Source organism: Bos indicus, chromosome 9, assembly GCF_029378745.1.
Source record: "Bos indicus isolate NIAB-ARS_2022 breed Sahiwal x Tharparkar chromosome 9, NIAB-ARS_B.indTharparkar_mat_pri_1.0, whole genome shotgun sequence".
Taxonomy (NCBI): Eukaryota; Metazoa; Chordata; class Mammalia; order Artiodactyla; family Bovidae; genus Bos; species Bos indicus.
In genome coordinates this window covers 93,383,088-93,402,717 of record NC_091768.1, presented here as the reverse complement: position 1 = coordinate 93,402,717, position 19,630 = coordinate 93,383,088, and the positions used below count along the sequence as shown (strand labels likewise).

Sequence of the window (19,630 nt, the reverse complement as noted above, 5' to 3'; positions counted from 1 at the left end):
TACAATATTGTAGTGGTTTTTGCCATACACTGACATGAATCAGCCATGGGTGTACATGTGTCTCCCATTCTGAACCCCCCTTCCCTCCTCCCTCCCCATCCCATCCCTCAGGGTTGTGCCAGTGCACTGGCTTTGAGTGCTCTGTTTCGTGCATCAAACTTGGACTGGTGATCTATTTCACATATGGTAATATACATGTTTCAATGCTATTCCCTCAAATCATCCCACCCTTGCCTTCTCCACAGAGTCCAAAAGTCTTCTTTATATCTGTGTCTCTTTTGCCATCTTGCATATAGGGTCATCGTTACCATCTTTCTAAACTCCATATATATGTATTAATATACTGTATTGGTGTTTTTCCTTCTGGCTTACTTCACTCTATATAATAGGCTCCAGTTTCATGCACCTCATTAGTACTGATTCAAATGTGTTCTTTTTAATAGCTGAGTAATATTCCATTGTGTATATGTACCACTGCTTTCTTATCCATTCATCTGCCAATGGACATCTAGGTTGCTTACATGTCCTGCTATTGTAAACAGTGCTGCGATAAACATTGGGGTACATATGTCTCTTTCAATTGTGGTTTCCTCAGTGTGTATGCCCAGCAGTAGGATTGCTGGGTTGTATGGCAGTTCGAGTTCCAATTTTTAAAGGAATCTCCACACTGTTCTCCATAGTGGCTGTACTAGTTTGCATTCCCACCAACACTGTAAGAGGGTTCCTTTTCTCCGCACCCTTTCCAGTATTTATTGTTTGTAGAATTTGCCATTCTCACCAGCATGAGATGGTACCTTATTGTGGTTTTGATTTGCATTTCTCTGATAATGAGTCATGTTGAGCATCTTTTCATGTGTTTGTTAGCCATCTGCATGTCCTCTTTGGAGAAATGTCTGTTTAGTTCTTTGGCCCATTTTTTGATTGGGTCATTTCTTTTTCTGGTATTGAGCTGCATGAGCTGCTTGTATATTTTTGAGATTAGTTGTTTGTCAGTTGCTTTATTTGCTATTATTTTCTCCCATTCTGAAGGCTGTCTTTTCATCTTGCTTATAGTTTCCTTTGTTGTGCAAAAGCTTTTAGGTTTAATTAGGTCCCATTTGTTTATTTTTGCTTTTATTTCCATTACTTTGGGAGGTGGGTCATAGAGGATACTGCTGTGATTTATGTCTCTGACACTCTCTAGTGCCTTGCCTATGTTTTCCTCTAGAAGTTTTATAGTTTCTGATCTTATGTTTAATCTTTAATCCATTTTGAGTTTATTTTTGTGTATGGTGTTAGAAAGTGTTCTAGTTTCATTCTTTTACAGTTGGTTGAACAGTTTCCCCAGCACCACTTGTTAAAGAGATTGTCTTTTCTCCATTGTATATTCTTGCCTTCTTTTTCAAAGATAAGGTGTCCATAGGTGCATGGATATATCTCTGGGCTTTCTATTTTGTTCCATTGATCTATATTTTTGTCTTTGTGCCAGTACCATACTGTCTTGATGACTGTAGCTTTGTAATATAGTCTGAAGTCAGTCAGGTTGATTCCTCCAGTTCCGTTCTTCTTCCTCAAGATTGCTTTGGCTTTTAGAGGTTTTCTGTATTTCCATACATGTTGTGAAATTATTTGTTCTAGTTCTCTGAAAAATACCATTGGTAGCTTGATAGGGATTGCATTGAATCTATAGATTGTTTTGGGTAGTATACTCATTTTCACTATATTGATTCTTCCAATCCATGAACATGGTATATTTCTCCATGTATTTGTGTCATCTTTGATTCTTTCATCAGTGTTTTATAGTTTTCTATATATAGGTCTTTTGTTTCTTTAGGTAGATTTATTCCTAAGTATTTTATTCTTTTCATCACAATGGTGAGTGGAATTGTTTCCTTAATTTCTCTTTCTGTTTTCTCATTGTTAGTATATAGGAATGCAAGGGATTTATGTGTATTAATTTTATAACCTACAACTTTACTATATTCATTAATTAGCTCTAGTAATTTTCTGGTGGTGGCTTTAGAGTTTTCTATGTAGAGGATCATGTCATCTGCAAACAGTGAGAGTTTTATTTCTACTTTTCCAATCTGGATTCCTCTTATTTCTTTTTGTTCACTGATTACTGTGGCTAAAACTTCCAAAACTGTGTTGAATGGCAGTGGTGAGAGTGGGCACCCTTGTCTTTTTCCTGACTTTATGGGAAATGCTTTCAATTTTTCACCATTGAAGATAATGTTTGCTGTGGGTTTATCATATATGGCTTTTATTAAGTTGAGGTATGTTCCTTCTATGCCTGCTTTCTGGAGGGTTTTTTATCATAAATTGATGTTGAATTTTGTCAAAGGCTTTATATGCATCTATTGAGATATTCATATGGTTTTTATCTTCCAATTTGTTAATGTGGTGTATCACATTGATTGATTTGCCAATATTGAAGAATCCTTGCATCCTTGGGATAAAGCCCACTTGGTCATGATGTATGATCTTTTTAATATGTTGTTGGATTCTGTTTGCTAGAATTTTGTTGAGGATTTTTGCATCTATGTTCATCAGTGATATTGGCCTGTAGTTTTCTTTTCTTGTGGCATCTTTATTTGGTTTTGGTATTAGGGTGATGGTGGGTGGCCTCATAGAATGAGTTTGGCAGTTTACCTTCCTCTGTAATTTTCTGGAAGAGTTTGAGTAGGATAGGTGTTAATTCTTCTCTAAATTTTTGGTAGAATTCACCTGTGATGCCATCTGGTCCTGGGCTTTTGTTTGTTGGAAGATTTTTGATTACAGTTTTGATTTCTGTGCTTGTGATGGGTCTGTTAAGATTTTCTATTTCTTCCTGGCTCAGTTTTGGAAGGTTATACTTTTCTAAGAATTTTTCCATTTCTTCCAAGTTGTCTATTTTTTTGTCATATGGTTGCTGATAGTAGTCTCTTATGATCGGGCACTTGGGGAGTTGCTCATATGTGCTTACGGGGTTCCATCCTGGAGCCAGAGAAGCTGCTCACTTGTATTTGTAATATCCATCTCCAGTCTTCTTGCCAAACTTATTCTCTGTTACCAACTTATTCAGGGATGGGCTGGCTGAAACAGGGGGTTCTTTGAGTCCATTTCATGCCAACCATCCAGGATGAACTTTGTAGTGTACAGCCCAACATAATCGAGGTGCTCAAATGGACCCATGGGATACCTGGCACCTGGCTTCTTAGCAGTATCGATGTCTTCCTTGGACATGTCACCTCATTCATACAGCCTGACTGCTTCTATGAGGTATGGCACCAGAAGACGGTTCATAATAAATCCAGGTGTGTCCTTGCAAACAACAGGATGCTTTCCCAGGGCTTTGCTGAGGTCTAGCAGAGATTCAAAGGTCTTCTGGCTGGTCATTGGTGTTTTAATGACCTCCACAAACTTCATCAAAGGCACTGGGTTGAAGAAATGGAGCCCAGTGAACTGGTCCTGTCTCTTGGTGTAATTGGCTAGGCTTGTGATCTGCAATGAAGAAGTGTTGCTGGCAAAGATTGTGTGTTCCACAGCAAACTTGTCTAGCCTTTTGAAGAGCTCGTTTGTCACCTGCAGATTCTCTACAATGGCCTCCACCACCAGGTCTGTGCTGTGGACCACGGATGCTGCACCCATGCTGGGTGATATGCTGCTCAGAGTCTTTGCCACAAATTTATCAGCACTCTTTGGGTTTTCTGCAGACTTCTTCTTGGCCACTTTCTGAAGACTTTCCTCGATACCCTTTCTAGATTTTGCCAGGATGTCCTCTGTTTGGTCCACCAGCACTACTGTGTGGTCAGTTGCTGCAGCAACCTGGGCAATTCTGGAGCCCATCAGCCCACCGCTGATGACCGTCACGTGCTTGATGAGGATTTTCTTTGTCGAGGCCATGGCGGTGGAGGAGGAGGACATGGAACGCATGAATTGCCAGGTTATGAAAGCCATAGTGCAGGTGGTGAAGGCAGCAACAGGGACAAGACCTGGCAGAGAATGATTCCTCTTCTCTTAATCAATCTATGAATTATAGTAGTTTGGCACATATACTTTTGTTAACAGAATTGAAACATTTATTTTTTCCCCCTTCCTGATCCCTCCAGAATTCAGGAAATTATTGAATATTCTTATTTTCAGGGTAGTATAGTTATTTGCATAAGTTTAATAGGAACCTGTTTTATTATAACAGGACACAATTAGAAACACTGATTACATTATCAAGACTTTGGACTTTGACTGGAATGTCATCTCTGTAAATGATGTGCATAAAATCACATAGGTACAGATAGGTTAAAGGAACTAAGGTTGAATTTCTGGAAACAATAAAGCCCCTTGGAAAACTAGTTTACAGAATTCCAAGCCTTACAAAGTAAGGAAGAAAGGTCACTTCCTGGAAGCCCTAAAACTCTCAGGATATTTTGGGGACCTTGAGAAAAGTGGAATCAACCCAAATCTCTCTATCTCTCTATAGAGATCACAGGTAAAGCCTGATGGTGTTCTGGGCTTGGCTTCTTAGCCTCAAGAGATTTTAAAAGTCCAATTTGAGATTCCTCATGAAAAGTTCCAGCAAAAATGATTTAAACAAAGTCTATAGGGTCAATCACTATTTTTTGCTTCACTTATGCAAATAGGTCAAGTTTAAAACAAATTAGTCTTACCATGAGTATCTGATAGAAATGATGGTGACTGTACAGAAAAGAAAATTAAGTTTCAATAGGAAACTATAGCACAGTCTTGTGGATATTAAATTCTGGTCCTATGAATTGTTTTGTCATGTACCTGTAAACCAAACTAGATCCTGAATTATTCTAATTTCCTCAAATACTTGGCTATGACTCTCCAAACTAATGTGTCTGACTTTTCTCCCACCTTCTGATTTGGAATCACTAAGAACAATATTTGCCCTTGAATTTTGTTGGAAAGTACTGTACCTGGTCCTCCTCACTATTGAGACTGCAGTCAGACTTGAACCTTGTGTCTGCACTGCCCAATTACAAATGGCTTCTCCAGATTCTTGGACTTATATACCAGCTAAAATCTAATATTAAAATTGATTAGAGATGTTCTTCCTCAGAGGCAGATGGCATCTTGAGGCAGACAGCTTTCTGAAGATCTCAGAGCAAGATTTTCATCTTCAATATGAAACCTTTATTTCTTTTTGCCTTTTCCCAATGTGTGCTTTCTCTTTGTCAATGCTTGGGAAGAAAATACACCTTAACTCTGAATTATCCTTGAATCTATTGCTAAGGCCACATCTGTACAACAGAAGTCACTAGACTTTCTTGCTAAGGTGGTTTTAGATAATCAGATTGCTTTAGATTACTTACTGGCTGAACAAGGAGGAGTCTCTGCTGTGGCAGATATTACTTGCTGTGCCTGCATCAATACCTCTGATACTGTAGCAAAATACAAGAAATTAACAAACACACCATTTGGCTAAATCAAGTTCACACTCCTTCAGGTATATTTCCTGATTTATTTGATAATGAACTGATTTGGTTCATAAGGCCTTCTGGCTAAGAGTAGTAATTCAGTCTGTTGGTTTTATCCTCCTGATAGTCATTATTGCAGTCTCTCTTGTGTGTGGTATTCTCTCAAGGGTCTTAAATACCCATTTGCAGCCACCAGCAGTGAATCAGGTGGTCTCTCTGAGCCTGGACAAACAGAAACAAGATGAACAGCAAAGACAATTTTTCCATGAATCTGACATTATAACCTATAAGTTTCACAATGAGACAAAAACAACCCTGATGGTGAGTGAGAATGTTGCTAATAACAAATTTTTGGTCAATTTCTCATGTATGCAAAGATGTCCAAAATGGGGGAATTATAAAATAAAGTGAACAAGGGGGCCATTAGATTGAGGTGCTTCAACCTTAGCAACCTATGTAAGCAAACCAAAACCTAAGCCTACAAACGCCTCAAGGTTAAGAAATAAAAACCTAAGGACTGCCAATCAACAAGCCTTTTCAGAATAAAGCAAACACTTAAGCTGTGTGTGCATGCATGCTTAGTCATTTAGTCATGTCCAATTCTTTGCGATGCTATGGACTGCAGCCTCACCAAGTTCCTCTGCCCATGGGATTCTCCAGGCAAGAATACTGGAGTGGGTCTCCACGGCCTCCTCCAGAGGATCTTCTCGACCCAGGGACTCAAACCGTGTCTCCCGAATTGCAGGTGGATTCTTTGCTGCTGAGCCACAGGGAAACCCAACACTTAAGCGATAGCCAATCAAATAATTTCCTACCTTTGATTCTGCATCTTCTCTATGAAAGTCTTTCCTCTTATTTCTGCAGAGGGAGTGCTCCTACTTTCAAGTTAAAGTGCTACCTGATTTGAATTGATTTTTTTCTCAAATAAACTCTTAAAAATTTTAATATGCCTAAGATTTATCTTTTAACTGAACAGTAAGAAAACGACCCAATTAAAAAATTGTACAAAGATTTGAACAATTTACCAGAGAAGATATATGGATGATCAATAAGCACATGAAAAGATACTCAACAGTAGTCATTAGGGACATGTAAATTAAAGTCACAGAAAGATAGTACTTCATACTTATTAGAATGAAAAATTAAATAGACTGACCATATCCAGTGTTAGCAAGGAAGTAGAAGAGCTGGAACTCTCATACACTGCTGGTGGAAATGTAAAATGTCCCAACAACTTTGGAAAGCAGTCTGGCAGTTTGTTAAAAAGTTAAAACTTACACCTATTATGTAATGGTCAGCCATTCCAGTAATAGGTATGCACTTGAGAGAAAATAAGGTATATGTCCAATGTTCTTAGCAGATATTTTGTAATAGCCCAATCCTTGATGAAAGTGAAAGTGGAGAGTGAAAAAGTTGGCTTAAAGCTCAACATTCAGAAAATGAAGATCATGGCATCCGGTCCCACCACTTCATGGGAAATAGATGGGGAAACAGTGGAAACAGTGCCAGACTTTATTTTTCTGGGCTCCAAAATCACTGCAGATGGTGACTGCAGCCATGAAATTAAAAGATGCTTACTCTTTGGAAGGAAAGTTATGACCAACCTAGATAGCATATTCAAAAGCAGAGACATTACTTTGCCAACAAAGGTTTGTCCAGTCAAGGCTATGGTTTTTCCTGTGGTCATGTATGGATGTGAGAGTTGGACTATGAAGAAGGCTGAGCACCGAAGAGGTAATGCTTTTGAACTGTGGTGTTGGAGAAGACTCTTGAGAGTCCCTTGGACTGCAAGGAGATCCAACCAGTCCATTGTGAAGGAGATCAGCCCTGGGATTTCTTTGGAAGGAATGATGCTAAAGCTGAAACTCCAGTCCTTTGGCCACCTCATCTGAAGAGTTGACTCATTGGAAAAGACTCTGATGCTGGGAGGGATTGGGGGCAAGAGGAGAAGGGGACACCAGAGGATGAGATGGCTGGATGGCATCACTGACTCGATGGACGTGAGTCTGAGTGAACTCCGGGAGTTGGTGATGGACAGGGAGGCCTGGCGTGCTGTGTTTGATGGGGTCACAAAGAGTCGGACATGACTGAGCAACTGAACTGAACTGAACTGAACACTTAGAAAGCCCTTTCAGTTTCCTGAATATTTAAAAAAAAAAATGTATTTACATAACCAGTTATTTTACTGATGAGAAAACTGAGGCAGAGAGAAGGAAGTGCCCAGTGTCACTTGCCCAGTGTCACTCAGTAAGGGGCAGAACTGAGATGCAAACCCAGGTGTTGTGGCTGTGGTGTCATGGTCCTCCCTGTTCTGCCTTCAGGATTTCAAGGTGAGGGGTGTGAAGTGTGCCCAATGCAGGGATGGCGGGCCACGAGACAGCGCCACCTAGTGTGTGTGGGAGGGGTGTGGAGTGGCCGGCTGGGGGACCTGGGTTGCAGTGGAGAAGGGACCCGTAGGGGCCATGCAGGTGAAGGCAGTGCATTTTGGGCAGTAGGCATGCGAGACTCGATTCGTTTCCCATATTTACCTATCTGGTTACTGTCTCCATTTTTCTTGCTCTGTGTCTCTTTACTTCTCTTTCTCTAAAATGCATGGGGATGGGGAACTGTATATGTGTAACTCTTGATAACCACAGGGTGTAGAACTAGATCAAGGGAGCGGGTGCTGGAAGCAACCATGTCATCTTTCCTGGCGGAGCCCTGGAAGGCTTGGCGAGAGCGATTGGAGAGCTGTAAACATTGGCTGAAGACTCCACTCTACTTTCAACAGGCGGGGGCTTTCATATGTGTTTAGAGACTCTTATTAAGTCTTCTGAGAGATTCCTGCAGCTGCTGAAAGCTATGTCCAAATCCAATTTTTTGGAGAAAATATGTAAATGATTATGATATTGTAATAGTGTCATTCAACGTACCAGTCTGAACTCGTGCTTATTCACATCAAGAGGGAAGATGAACTCAGATTTGCAACTGCAAAAGGCCAAAGCTGATTCTCCCCAACCCCCCAAATCTCTAAACTAAACACATTACAGAATTAAAATGTTGAATAATTGGTAATTAGCAGTGGTCCTAAAGAGTGCCGGGCACTATTGCAAAGCTGCTATAACCCGCGGATATTACTATAATTGTTTTTCAAGGAAAAACTGGATTAGAGATGAGACACGATGACATGAAGGACGTTCAGTGTTCGGCAAGTTGAGACAGGCAGCTCAGGGGCCCCACTAATCTTTAAGTCCCTGAAAGGTATATTGTTAATACTACATGACAGATAAATTATATTGCGAACCCCAAGAAATGCCTAGGGGGAAATCAAAAAATGCCGTTAGCAGACAGACCTTTTATGATTTTCCCAGGATACTGCTGTGTTTCCAGAAACACGGCTCACAGTCTCACTGAATCACGTACGTCACATTACCAGAAACAGTTGCTGACGAATACTTCATTTAAATGGTATTGAGATAAAAGCAGGAAGGCTGTGAACAGTTAAAGGCAGAAAAGTAACATATGTGTCCATTGGTGTATTGTCCCAAATGGGGAGCACCTTTATCATTTTTTTTTTTTTTTTCATTCTGCCTTGTTCTGCCAGGGGACTGGAAAACATATGTCACTTTTCCACCTTCACGGGGTATTTTCTAGTTTGTTTGGATTTATGTCACAGGCTTAATGAGATTTAAATGGAACTTTTGTATGTGAATAATATGGAGCATTAATGCAAAAATTGTAGTTTGCTGGGCTGCTGGCAGAATTTGCATAAGGGTTTACATATGAAACAAGAATGCTGAAGCCCTTGTAAATCACAAGGCACAACACTACTGGAGAAATTTTGTTGTTGTTGTTGTTGTTGTTGTTGTTTAGTCGCTAAGTCATGATTGACTCTTTGCAACCCCATGGACTGTAGCTCACCAGGCTCCTCTGTCTATGGGATTTCCCAGGCAAGAATACTGGAGTGGGTAGCCATGCCCTTCTCCAGGGGATCTTCCTGTCGCAGGGATCGAACCTGCCTCTTCTACATTGGCAAGCGGATTCTTTACCATTGAGCCACCAGGGAAGCCCTACCGGAGAAACAGAGGGAGCAGAGCAAATTATCTAAATAACTATGGTTTTAGGAAAAAAGCGACATCTTTAGTTTCATGAAAGTCGCCTCTGTTGAAAGAACAGCAAACCGGCGCTAGCCTGGAAGAGGCACAGTGGTACCTTGGACTTCTTGAGTGAAGTGAAAGGCGCTCAGTTGTGTTTGACTCTTTGTGGCATATCTGACTCTTTGTGACCCCAGGGACTGTATCCCACCAGGTTCCTCTGTCCATGGGATTCTCCAGGCAGGAATACTGGAGTGGGTTGCCATTTCCTCCTTCAGGGGATTTTCCTGACCCAGGGATCAAACCCGTGTCTCCTGCATTGCAGGCAGATTTTACCATCTGAGCCACCAGGGAAGCATCCTTGAGAGTACTTCCTGGTTCCTGCCTTCATCCACACTAACCTTCTATACAAAAGTGGGTCATCATGGACTCCTATTCCACACTGTGCTGTGTAAACAGGATTTGATGGAGAGCTGGGGAAGAGAGAGAGAGTAAGCTGTTAAAATTCCTGAGAAAGAGTGCAGCTTGCTTTATCTGGACAAATAACTTAGCATTTCCAATTCAGAGACCCCCTTGCCCTTAGAGGAGCATGGAGATCATCTTACTGCTCCCTTGCTAGCCTCAAGGGCATTCATTCTAAGGCCTCCTACCACTTTCTGTAACCCCCTGGAGCTTGGGGAATCTCTATGAAGTTGCCTTACTTGTTTTGAGTCATGTTATGGGGGTCCCCACCCACCCTGGCATATTACTCCCATCCCCACTCCTGCCCTCTCAGGAACAAAAGAAGATGGTTCGATTTACTCTGGAGGACTGGAAGCTGTGCCCTGACGGATGTCACCCTCCCTGAGGCTGGGTGGGCAGGGAAACAGGTGAGGAGTGGGGGACAGCCTTCCAGAATTTCTGCAAGTTTCTCCACGGGTTTTTCAGTCTGAAGCTGCATCTTAATCCAGTCAGAGTAGGTTGGGCTGTGGGGTGGCGCCCAAGGCGGCTTGCTGGAAGTCCAGGCCCTCCTAGGGCTCTTAGGGAAATGAGATTGTGATTTCCATCTTGATCATGAGCAGACGTCCTGACGTGGAGCCACATGAAGTCACCATGTCTCTGGGACAGCCAGAGGAGAATTAAAAGGAAGGCGCCAGCCACTGTCATAAGTCACCCTGGAGATGCTCCTCCTGGGCTGCAATGGCTTGAATCTCCCAGGTTTGGGGGTGGTGGTGGTGATGCATGTCCAGGCTACCACTGGGGACAAGAAGCCTGGTACTAGAATGTGAAAGAGAGAGGAGTTTAGAGATGATCGAAATCATGACGAGGAACAGAGCTGTGCCGAGACCGAAGGAAAATCAGCGATCCTCAGCCTGTCTTTATTTAAACATTTTCTATTTTGTTCATCATGGATCTTTTGCATACAGGGGCTTCCCTGGTGGCTCAGGTGGTAAAGAATCTGCCTGCAATGCAGGAGACTCTAGTTTGATCCCTGGGTGGGGATAATCCCCTGGAGAAGACAAGGGCAACCCACTCCAGTATTCTTGCCTGGAGAATCCCATGGACAGGGGGGCCTGACAGGCTATACAATTCATGGAGTATGAAGAGTCAGACATGACTGAGTGACCAACACTTTCACACTGAAGTTTTGGTGGCCCTGTGCATTTTGCACAGGGCATGACTAATCTCACTTGAGTCCCCCTAGTCCCGGCCCTGGGTCTGATCTAGTCCCGTAGATTTCAGGTGAGCAAACTGATGCACAGAGCACAACGTGGCTTATGCTCTGTGACAGAGATAGTTAAGGGGAAAATGAATTCAAGTTTATTTTCAGCCTAGTGGATTTTTTTTCTTTCCTACCTTACCATACTGCTCCTTTGCTTGCTAATTTTTTTTTTTTTCCTTAATGAAAAAAAAAAAAAATTCCAGAAATCTTGAGAAAGTTTCCTTCTCATGAAGTTTAAGGCCTGTGCTGAGAGGTGAGGAGGGAGCAAGGTAATGACAGATGTGCTGCAAGAGGGAAAAAGCCAGGGACCTCAGCGCTGGTTTCACAGAGTGGGTCTCAGTGGAGCCCACTTTTTCTGTAGCTACAGGTTATTTCTTCTAAGGTAGGTCAAGTAGACTCTTTAAATGGCTGCTTCTTCAGATTTACAGCTATTTTAATTTAACTCCAAGTGCTCAGAGGAACGCTTTTATTTAACTTCAATAGAATATAGCTTTATTAAAGTCAAATAAGGAACAGGGGGGAGAAAATGAACCCAGAAAGAAAATATGCCAATGGAAATTCTTATTTGAGAAATGTCCATATATTACATGTCTTTCATTTGAATTCATTTCTTAAGCACCAAATGAAATTTTAGGCCCACCTGAGAAGCAAAATAAGATTAGTTCACCAAACAATAGGTAACCAAGTTTTGAAAAAAAGACAGCAAAATTTGCAGAGATAAAAGTTTAATTATGTCCTAGTTGCTTGCTGAGATCTGGAAATCAATGTAGTTATTTCAATATAATTCTTGGTGGGCTATCAAATGACACGAGGGATCTTTGTCCCCCTTCTGTTAAAATATAGCCACCATAAAATAATTAACAATAATGGAGTTGACATTAGATTAATGTAGCTAACCTCAGGTTGGTAGTGGAATTGCTTTTTGAATGAAACAGAAAAAAAAAAAAATGAAGAGCAGACCTCTGTGTGAGTGAAATAGTAAGAAACGTGCTTGGAACTCTGAAGACATTTTCTTCTTTGTCTCAGTGTGGAATAAAATTCTAAACCCTGCCTACAGAATCTCTTTTAGGAAAAATATGAAAAATACCTTAAATGGAAAAACCTGGGTGGTATGAAATTGATCAGTTTTATACCTTTTCAATTAGGTCTAAGTACTTAATATACCACATTGCAAAATCATCACCCCCCCCTTTTTTTTTAAGGGAATGGTGTTGATCATGGGAGACTAAGATAGATTTGATTCCCACTTGAGCTACTTAGCAGATGGACAACTAAGCCTTAGATTTTTCATGTATATAATTATAATAATAATACCAACTTATTTATCTTGCAAAGTTGTTGCACAGAATAAATCCCCAAATTCTCTCTCTCTCTATATATATATATATGTAAACTTTTATTTAATATTTATTAAAGATAAGTATTTTAGTATTTTTTTAGAAGTTAGAAAAATCTTCAGAGCTACTTACTAACTAATACAAATATTCTTGTGGATATTATGTGTTTGGCTTCATAAACTAAGAAAGAACATTTAATTAAAAAAGAGAAAAAGTTTCTTTGGAAACTTTCTATCTCTGTGTATATTCTGCTGGTCAGCTGGATCTCAGCAGAACAGACTTTTTAACCTCATAAAAATACCAGTTGTTTCTGTTGATATTGTCCTGCTGTCTGACATGTAATTCTACACTTCGTTTTTTGAAATTTGTGAAATCAGATTCCATGGTAGCCATTTTGGGAACCAGTGGCTTTAGCCTAAATACCCAAGAAGCTTCTTCTTGAAGTTATAAAAATGTTGTGGAGGTGTTATTGGAAGTTCCTTAATCTGACCCCTTCGCTCTGGGCTTCTGGTTCCAACAGCTGTCTGGATCTGACTGCACATCATGGCAAAGAGATGAAATTTTGGTGAAATCATTTAGATATGCAGTGGTTTAACTAACGAGAGGGAACCTTTTATGGCTTAAAAACAACAGCCACAACCAACCTAGGGCTCAGAATATGGAACCAACAGCACCCTTGAATCATCAGTCTCCTAACTGATTCTTGACTTTAACAAATATTTCTTGCGAACTGACTATAATGCTAAACACTTTGCCAGGTTATGGGGATATATTGTTGAGTAAAGCTCAAAGACAGAGTCCCTGCCTTCATATAGTATTCAGTGTAGTAAAATAAGATTTTAAGCGAAGACTCACATAAATGAACATAAAATAATGACTCTCCTAGTGCTACAAGGGAGAGGTCCATGGTGATTTCAGACTTTGCAATAGAGGATGTGACAAAGCCTCCCCTTGAAGAAGATGTACGTGAGCTGAGATCTGAAGGAAGACTGGTAATTACAGAAAGGCAGGCAGGCAAAGGAATAGGGAAGAAGAAGCACTGCAGGTAGAAGGCGCGCCAAGTGCCAGAGCCCTGGGGCAGCGGGGGCATGCACATCAGAGGAACTGAGAGCAGCCGGGTGGCTGAAGCACGCTACAAGGTTCCCATGTGGATGTGGATAGAACAAGACCATGGACATGTTGGTAGTCACATTAACAATTTTGGTCTGGATCCTCAGACCCCTGAGAATCATGGTTTAATCTGCTGTGGGCCCCATCTGTGTATGTGTGTATCTGAAGATCAGATTTTTCAGTGTGAAAAACATGACTGTGGTTAAAATATGAACAAAAGATTGAAGACGGGCTCAAGTTGATGCAGAGAGATCCTTTAAAAGGTTCTTGTTGTCTTGGAAGGAGCTAGTGGTGGTTGGGATTAAGGTGAGCAGGGCAAAGGTGGGGGAAGGTGGGAGGTTTTGAAGGATACTTAGGAAGTAACTTGATAAAATTCGGTGCAAAGATAGGTTTTACCTTGGAATTTCTTCTGATAGTTTTAGGAAAGTCCATTTTGTTCTGATTTTTCATATTCTGTCTTCTCAAAAAAAATTTATTTATGCACAACAAGAGTCAAGAGTGTGCAAGGCACTGGGATTTCAGGAAGAGCCAAAGAAAATGTGCCTGCTCTCTTATGTTTACAGCTGGATGCTATGGTTGCTTGCTGTATAGGGGTACCATAGGACTTCCCTGGTAGCTCAGATGGTAAAGGATCTGCCTGTAATGCAGGAGACCCAGGTTCGATCTCTGGGTCAGGAAGATCCCCTGGAGAAGGAAATGACAACCCTCTCCAGTATTCTTGCCTGGAAAGTCCCATGGACAGAGGAGCCTGGTGGGCTACAGTCCACGGGGTCACAAAGAGTCGGACACAACTGAGCAACTAACACACACACAGGGGTACCATATGCCCATTTCTATACTAATATTTTTATGTTTCTCTCACCGGCACCTTGAAATGCCATAGATATGTTAGCATTGCAATGGTTGTCATCATGAATTGTAATGAGCAGCTGAAATCTGTTCCATGTACAGATAACCGAGTTTCTTATAGTATTTTCACTTGTGGGTTTCTGACTTGATCTTATATTGACATTCTTGTTTAAATATACTGAAACTTCTTGTGGTCTAAAAGTGTGGGGCACCTCATCTTTTTCCTTTAAAAATATGGTTTCCGTTGCTCATGTTACGTCTATTTCTAGTGGCACTTGGCAACAGGCTCTGAACAATGATGAAGGGACTGGGTGCCCAGTAACCTGAATGCTCTAGATTAGGACACTGAGCACAAACGGAAAGGTATAGTATTCAGTCCTGACCAGACAGCTCTCAGAATTTAACCTCCCACTGGGCAGTTCTCTTATGTGAAGGGTGAATTGTGCTAGGTGTTTTTTTGGGGGAAACTGTCTCTCTAATAGCTAACTTCAAAACCTTTCCCCTTTGACTGTTTTGGAGTCTTTGTTGTTAAAAACAGAAGGGAGTTAAAAGTAGAACGAATATAAAATAAAGGATAAAAGGCATTCTCTTAAGCTGTTTTCTAAGCACAGTGGGAACTGTAATATCTGTCTGTCTAGTTGCTATCTATATACATTTTAAGATCTTTCTTTCCATTTAGTAGAACAAAAAAGTTAAATAGTGAATTTATCTCTATTAGAAGCAGAATGATTTTTTCTTCACAATACCCTTTCATCTATCTTTGTTTTACTTAGATGGACACATTTAATGACATCTTATTTATTCTGGTCTTTAAGATTTCAATTAAGAAATTATTTCCTATTAAACTCGAGTTCTCTTGCAGGAAAATGCTTCCTGTCTGTGTGTGATGTTTTTCTTTCGCCTAATCTCTCACAAGTGATTTGACTCTACTAGGGGTTCTCAGAATTGCACAGTGATGGTTAAAATGCTCTATGCCAAGGCCCTGACATTTTTACTCATTAGATCTAAGATGAGGCTGAGGAATCAGAGTTTTCATGTGGCATTTCAGGTGACTCTCTTTTTCAGCATCCTAGGACAACTTTTTGACACTGCTTTTAACCAGCGTCAAATAAGAGAAGGCAGGATTTAGCAAACGTTTTGGCTATTTTAAAAGGTTCCTCAGGTGAAGCGCCGTCGGAAGAGTGCCAGTTGTATGCACATTTTTGTTCCCTCTAGTTTCTGCTGCATGTCTAATAAGTCTCATATGAAATGTTGCTCTTTATTTTCAAGTTCTCTTATTGGGAGGTTTTTCTCCTTTTGTCTCTGGGAGACAAAAACTCAATATTCGCTTAATAACTTAAAAAAAAAAATGAGAACATTAAGCCGCGAATTGAGTCTTCAGATCGCTGAGCCCATTGCTAATTTTTGTGCTGTAAGCGATGTACAATTTCCATTGTTATCTTTTTTATTTAATGGATCTGTCATAGAGCTGTCACATCCCAGCCCTGCATTTTGCCAAACGTTCTTTAAACATATTTGAAGTGGATGAACATCCGTAGGACAGATTTAGGCTTTACCTATGGAATATTCTAAGGTATCCTCCAGTATGCACTTAGGTCCCCCTGACTGCCACGTGGTGATAACCAGTGTATTGTTCAGTAATTGCTAGATTAAAAAGACCAAAAGGATCATTCATTTGCTTTTAGATTGCGCTACTTGGCCTTGCTCTTGTGGGACACTTGAGAACCTCAGATGACACAAAATAAATGTTCCATGTACAACAATACAGTGAGGGTTTCTATATTCTTGCCATTGTTACCTACAAAAGTTAATTCTTTCCAGGTGCATCTTGAGTATTTGATTAAAACAGCCCCATATGAGTTGTCATTGATTCACTGGAATAGCATCTTCAACCTCTGAATCCCATGAGCAGCTGGAACAAACGCATGTTTCACCCACCCACACATGGGATGGTTTTAGGAGACTTTTAAAATAGGGACTTTCAGAATTGATTTTCTAAGACAGAGCTCAAAATATTCAGGTAGAATGGGATGGCACGAAAAAGCTGATTACCGTAGAAATACTCCAGGAGGAACAGTTATTAGGGGTGAGGGTTCTTGTGTGGACAGCAAGAGAGATATCATTGGATTATTGTTTGTTATGGCTACTTAACCAAGAGTCATGACTGAGAGGTTGCCAACTTACATTTGTTGATGAACATGAGATTTGGAATATTTGTGCTGAGCTTGAGAAATTCCTTGATAAGTTATTCATGAGAATTTCCATATTATTTCCGTAGGGGAGGTGAATTGACCAGGATAAGGAAAACTAGCTGCAAAAACAGCAATCTCCAAATCTTAGTGGCTAACAAGTCTGGGTTTATCCCTGCTCCTGTGGCAATCTGGTGCAGACTGGGCATCCTTCTCTGAGAGATGGCGTAGACACCCAGCCTCTTCTAACCTGTGAGGCCACCGTCTTACACACGGGACCTCCGTGGATACAGAACTAGTGTGGAGAGACTGCAAGATGCTCTCTGGCCAGGCCTGGAAGGTGCTCACATTCTACTAGCCAGAACCTGGTCTCGTAGGCCCAGCCTGTGTCCACAGAGACAGGAGTGTGGTCTTCCTGCGTGCTCACTCAGAGGAAGTCAGCCTGGTGAGGACCAGGCCAGTCCCTACAGAGGAGAAACAGGCACCCTCTCATAGTGTAATATCTCTTGGGTGTGGCTGGGTCTTGACAGAAAACAAAGAGACTTAGCTTAAGGAAAGGAGTTTGTATTCTGTTTTGGGAAAGAAGTCCTGAACTTTGGCAGACTTGGGTTCTAGTTCTTATTCTGCCCACTCAAACTCCTGTGTGATGTTGGATGAGTTTATAAAATTAGAATAATATCAGTATTTCGTTCATAGGATTAGTGTGAGAATTAAATGTGTTAATGCTCAGAAATTGCTTGTATAGGCTTAATAATAATAACAGTTATTATAAAATGATGTAATTATAAACAACTAATAATACTTAGTATTAATAATATTTTAATAATTATTACTAGTTATTAATAATTGTTACTAATCACAAACAATGGTTATTAATAGTTGTTTATTTCCCCAGTGACCTGAGAAGAAAGAGATTTACACAATAGTGATTTTCGACACTGTGTCCATAGGGGACTCACAAGTGTGATGTAGAAGGACACGTGGTAAGGGGAAGTCCCAGCTGTGCTGAGTCTGAACCTCCTTCTACTGGAAGGCCACACAGGTGGAGCCCCTGCACAGCCAGGACTCGGAGGCTCTAGTCGACACCCGGCACAGGATTGCTGGGGGGATTCAAAAGGTGGGAAGAATAGGTGTATTTTTGTTAATCGAACTATACTTGATTTACAGTGTTGTGTTAGTTTCAGGTGTACAACATAGTGATTCACTGATACGTATATATCTATCTATCCTTCTTCAGCTTCTTTTCCCTATCAGTTCAGTTGAGTCCAGTCTCTCAGTCGTGTCCAACTCTTTGCAACCCCATGAATCGCAGCACACCAGGCCTCCCTGTCCATTACCAACTCCGGGAGTTTACCCAAACTCATGTCCTTCGAGTCGGTGATGCCATCCAGCCATCTCATCCTCTGTCGTCCCCTTTTCCTCCTGCCCCCAATCCCTCCCAGCATCAGGGTCTTTTGCAATAAGTCAGTTCTTCACATGAGGTGGCCAAAGTACTGGAGTTTCAGCTTCAACATCAGTCCTACCAATGAACACCCAGGACTGATCTCCTTTAGGATGGACTGGTTGGATCTCCTTGCAGTCCAAGGGACTCTCAAGAGTCTTCTCCAACACCACAGTTCAAAAGCATCAATTCTTCGGCACTCAGTTCAACTCTCACATCCATACATGACCCCTGGAAAAACCATAGCCTTGACTAGACGGACCTTTGTTGGCAAAGTAATGTCTCTGCTTTTGAATATGCTATCTAGCTTGGTCATAACTTTCCTTCCAAGGAGTAAGCGTCTTTTAATTTCATGGCTGCAATCACCATCTGCAGTGATTTTGGAGCCCCCCAAAATTAAGTCTGACACTGTTTCCACTGTTTCCCCATCTATTTCCCATGAAGTGATGGGACCAGATGCCATGATCTTCGTTTTCTGAATGTTGAGCTTTAAGCCAACTTTTTCACTCTCCTCTTTCACTTTCATCAAGAGGTTTTTTAGTTTTCCTCTTCACTTTCTGCCATAAGGGTGGTGTCATCTGCGTATCTGAGGTTATTGATATTTCTCCTGGCAATCTTGATTCCAGCTTGTGCTTCTTCCAGCCCAGTGTTTCTTTTGATGTACTCTGCATATAAGTTAAATAAGCAGGGTGACAATATACAGCCTTGACGTACTCCTTTTCCTATTTGGAACCAGTCTGTTGTTCCATATCCAGTTCTAACTGTTGCTTCCTGACCTGCATATAGGTTTCTCAAGAGGCAGGTCAGATGGTCTGGTATTCCCATCTCTTGAAGAATTTTCCACAGTTTATTGTGATCCACACAGTCAAAGGCTTTGGCATAGTCAAGAAAGCAGAAATAGATGTTTTTCTGGAACTCTCTTCCTTTTTTGATGATCCAGCGGATGTTGGCAATTTGATGTCTGGTTCCTCTGCCTTTTCTAAAACCAGCTTGAACATCTGGAAGTTCATGATTCACATATTGCTGAAGCCTGGCTTGGAGAATTTTGAGCATAATAGCGTGTGAGATGAGTGCAATTGTGCAGTAGTTTGAGCATTCCTTGGCATTGCCTGTCTTTGGGATTGGAATGAAAACTGACATTTTCCAGTCCTGTGGCCAGTGCTGAGTTTTCCAAATTTGCTGGCATATTGAGTGCAGCACTTTAACAGCATCATCTTTCAGTATTTGAAATAGCTCAACTGGTATTCCATCACCTCCACTAGCTTTGTTCGTAGTGATGCTTTCTAAGGCCCACTTAACTTCACATTCCAGGATGTCTAGTTCTAGGTGAGTGATCATACCATCATTATTATCTGGGTCATGAAGATCTTTTTCATACAGTTCTTCTGTGTATTCTTGCCACCTCTTCTTAATATCTTCTGCTTCTGTCAGGTCCATACCATTTCTGTCCTTTATCAAGCCGATATTTGCATGAAATGTTTCTTTGGTATCTCTAATTTTCTTGGTGAGATCTCTAGTCTTTCCCATTCT

At 41.0% G+C, this 19,630-nt stretch overlaps 1 long non-coding RNA gene and 1 pseudogene across 1 annotated transcript in view; one reads left to right on the top strand and one right to left on the bottom strand.

Annotated features, from left to right (window-relative positions):
* LOC139184861 (uncharacterized) overlaps positions 1–19,630 on the top strand; it is a 130,215-nt gene that overhangs the window by 43,472 nt on the left and 67,113 nt on the right. The window lies entirely within an intron of this gene.
* On the bottom strand, positions 2,975–3,918 carry LOC109563676 (hydroxyacyl-coenzyme A dehydrogenase, mitochondrial pseudogene; annotated as a pseudogene).